Source organism: Schistocerca americana, chromosome 9, assembly GCF_021461395.2.
Source record: "Schistocerca americana isolate TAMUIC-IGC-003095 chromosome 9, iqSchAmer2.1, whole genome shotgun sequence".
Taxonomy (NCBI): domain Eukaryota; kingdom Metazoa; phylum Arthropoda; class Insecta; order Orthoptera; family Acrididae; genus Schistocerca; species Schistocerca americana.
In genome coordinates this window covers 3,261,730-3,265,844 of record NC_060127.1, presented here as the reverse complement: position 1 = coordinate 3,265,844, position 4,115 = coordinate 3,261,730, and the positions used below count along the sequence as shown (strand labels likewise).

The following is a 4,115-nucleotide window of genomic DNA, read 5'->3' as shown; positions in this document are numbered from 1 at the left end:
GCATCTTCAGTGGGATCTATAACGATACACTTCTGTTAGTTTTAGATTATCAAACAGTTCACTTCGTATTTTTTTGTAAAAAAAAATTACTTACGATTTGCTGATCTGCGTTTCCTCATATCTGGTCTGGAGGTCGCACTACCACTTTTATCACTGCCATATAATCACCTCTTTGTGTTCTCGCCTTCAACATACTGTTCACCATGTTTCTCACTCTTTTTTGTGGTGGACTATTGTTCTATTATCACTCGATACAACTATTTCGTCGTACACTGCTTTTCACAGCGTAAATATTGCGACTCCATTACGTGTTTCATCTTCTTTGGTATGTTTACCTATTTGTTGCCAACCTAACGAAGTATATGTTCGATACTAACTTCTATTTACGATGTTTGTACTGCGTGTGTGTGTGTGTGTGTGTGTGTGTGTGTGTGTGTGCGCGCGCGCGCCCGCGCGCGCGCTTGTATGAATGAGTGAGAGAGACAGGGGGGTAGCGCCAATGCTTTTTTTTTGGGGGGGGGGGTGTACTAGCTGTTTGCGAGTGGCTAACAAAAAATGGCTCTGAGCACTATGGGACTTAACATCTTAGGTCATCAGCGCCCTAGAACTACTTAAACCTAACTAACCTAAGGACATCACACACATCCATGCCCTAACAGGATTCGAACCTGCGATCGCAGCAGTCCCGCGGTTGTTAGCGAGTGGAGCGAGTGGCTCAAAACTTTGGTGACAGCTGTTTTGACTTTCCGTTTCAATATTCTGTGGAGGGGTTCGTGGATGAGTGAGTGTAAAGATGTTGGGTTCTATTATTATTACAATGGACAGTATTATTATATTAATACTTTTTGCGAACGTTATTCTATTATTTTATCTATTAGTGTAAATAATGAAGTGAACTGTTTGATAATCTATAACTAACAAAACTGTATCTTTATAGATTCCAATGATGATGCCTTAGAACACGAGAAGGCGAAACGCGTATGGGATAAATAAAGTAACTAGCAGCAGGAGAAGGCAGTTTTATTTACAAAACAAACAAAACTATGATGAACGGCAGTATTTATTATGATAGTGCAACCGTCACTGAAGTAAACGAAATACATTATGAATAACAACTTTATATGTTTTCTGACATTACACAACACACATTGAAATAAATGGTTGCAGCTCCGTCTTAACTTGCATTGAGATGTATCTTTTTTATATCTTGGTGGTGACTCGTTTCAGATACGCGTCCACTTTCAAACCATCCTTAAGTGTGACAAATAGAGGCGACAGGCCTGTACAAAAGCTGCCTCTGCAGTGACCAAAGCGGTACTATGGCCGACTCAACAACTGCTAATGGACACACGTGTCTAAAACAAATCACCATCAAGAAATAAGAAAGATACTTCCCAATGCAACTTGAGACAGAGCTGGAACCATTTGTTTCAATTATATGACAAGTTGTGTGCCTATTTTCCCCTGCAGCATACTACAAGTCCGTAAACAAACATTGAAATTTGCTGGGCTCAAATCGCAAGTTCTGCTCGTCGAAAAAACTCTTTACAAAATATTACAATATCTTTTTACAAACATTTTTCTATGCATTTGCTCCATTTTGACTGCTTTTTTCTGTCTAAACATAAGCTTTTCGATTATTTTTCCAGTTTCCACAATCGTTGCTGTTGGCAAGTAACTCCAGAACGCGTCTTGCCTTGCACAACACTGTTTTCGAGGACATCAGAGGATGTATCATTTCTTGCCCTAATGCCGCCAGGACAATCCTCCTGGTATCAGATCCGTTTTCTCGGTAGTCGGTATGTCGCTGTGAAAATAAACACAGGGGATTTTGTAGGTGCGACATCCGTTACGTTTGTCCACAAGTCTTGACTTGTCTCTTGTATTTGTTATGTACGAGCCCCTTAGTCAACGGAATTAATTCGTGATTCACTTTTATTATTCTTTTCGCGTTCTGCGTCTACTCTGGCGCTGTGATACTTTTGTTCCTTTTCGGCACGTAAGCTCAAGTTGTGAAACTGCCTTCAGAACCATACGATAAGGATAAAACTGCTATGGACTTCGAAGCCTTCATTGTCAGTAGAATTTCCTTGTTTTGTCTCAAACTTCCCAGTGCTGTGACGTTTTTCTGCAATAGTTCTTCAAATAATGGAACACTTGTGAAAAAATTATCCACTGTAACATTTGTTGAGGTTGCTCTGAATCTCAAAACAAGTTGTTAGTACCTGTTGCGTGTATTTGGCTGACTCGCAATACGAAGCGCATGTGCTGCTCACTCCGAATAACCAGGTCGCCGAGATCTCGCCACGCGGCGGAACACCGCAGGTTTTAAGTTTAACATCCTCACTGCAGTCGCTTCGTGTAAAATGACAGAGGCTCAGACACACAGGGTGATTAAAAAAGAAACAGATTTCAGTTGCTTGTTACAGACAAACCGTGAAAGATAGAAACACATTGAGCATGGCACTGCATTGAGGAATGCTGACGATATACCACACACTCAACTTGAGCACCATGCATTGCTCGACGTACCTCGAAACGGTAGTCCATTTCATTCCAAGCACAAGTCAACAAATCCCTCTTTATTGAATCTTCAGCTTCAAGATATCAATTTCTCAGCTCTTGAACAGTAGCTGTCGTAGGTGGAACAAAGACATACTCTCTTATGTAAACCCACAGTAAAAAAGTCGCCAGGAGTGAGGGCTAGTCAGGTGCTAGGCCAGACGCAACGAGTAAGATACTGTTGTCGACCTCTTCCGATCCAACGCTGTGGGATGGTGACGTTAGGGCAACGGCGCACCTCAAGAGGTGGTAGTGAGGCGGAACGTCGTCATGCATAAAAATGAAATTTTTGAAATTCCGTGAACTCGAGGAAACTAACAATTTTGCACCATGCGCAGGTTCAAAAATGGTTCAAATGGCTCTGAGCACTATGGAACTCAACATCTTAGGTCATAAGTCCCCTAGAACTTAGAACTACTTAAACCTAACTAACCTAAGGACATCACACACACCCATGCCCGAGGCAGGATTCGAACCTGCGACCGTAGCAGTCCCGCGGTTCCGGACTGCAGCGCCAGAACCGCTAGACCACCGCGGCCGGCGCACCATGCGCAGGTATGAAATTCCTGTCACACATTGCTCCGTACGGAATAAACGCATATAAACTCTGCGAACAGATGCGGCACAAAACACATTTAGTTTCGGCGAGTCTCTTCCATGTTGGACAACGACGCCAGGATTGTGTGTGCTCTTCCATATCTTGGAGAACTGAAATGCAAATTCGTACCTTCTGTTATGATCGCCAGGACGCAACTGCTGCAGTAACTGCAATTTGGATGGCTTCAATTGCAGGTTCATTTCAGCGCACGCCACACCTTCGGTTGGTAAAGTTAAAAAGATGTTGGCCTGTCCGTCATGGGGACTTCCGACGACTCCGTGTAAACGCACCTCGGATACGCTCGACATTTTCATTTTCATCGGACGTGCGTGGCCTAGCAGCCAACGGCCTCGCCGCAGTGCTAACACCGGTTCCCGTCAGACCACCGAAGTTAAGCGCTGTCGGGCTGGGCTAGCACTTGGATGTGTGACCATACGGTCTGCCGAGAGCTGTTGGCAAGCGGGCTGCACTCAGCCCTTGTGAGGCAAACTGAGGCGCTACTCGATTGAGAAGTAGCGGCTCCGGTCTCGTAAACTGACATTCGGCGGGGAGAGCGGTGTGCTGACCCCATGCCCCTCCATACCCGCATCCAGTGACGCCTATGGGCAGAGGATGACACGCCGGCCGGTCGGTGCCGTTGGGCCTTCGTGTCCTGCTCGGGAGGAGTTTTTCAGCGCCTGGCCTAGCAGTGCTCTTTCCTTTGTCTATACAACCAACTTGTAGGAATTTGTATGCCAGTCACAAATCTGCATGTGCAGGCGCCGCTTGTTGGTGAATCGATGGAGGGATGCACGTCGCACTGGAACAATGGACTGACTTCCCGCGAAGTCCAACACACAAAATGATTTTCCTCCTCGTGTAGTCGCCATGTTGCGACAAACGAACAGCGCAGATGTGTCAAAATTCTGCACCTTCCAGTGACATACGCAGTGTGTTTGTAACTTTTCCGCTTTCT

The 4,115-nt window shown here is 45.0% G+C and overlaps 1 pseudogene; it reads left to right on the top strand.

Annotated features, from left to right (window-relative positions):
- Nucleotides 1-3,500: 3,500 nt before the first annotated feature.
- Nucleotides 3,501-3,618, top strand: LOC124551614 (annotated as a pseudogene).
- The last annotated feature ends 497 nt before the right edge of the window (nucleotides 3,619-4,115 follow it).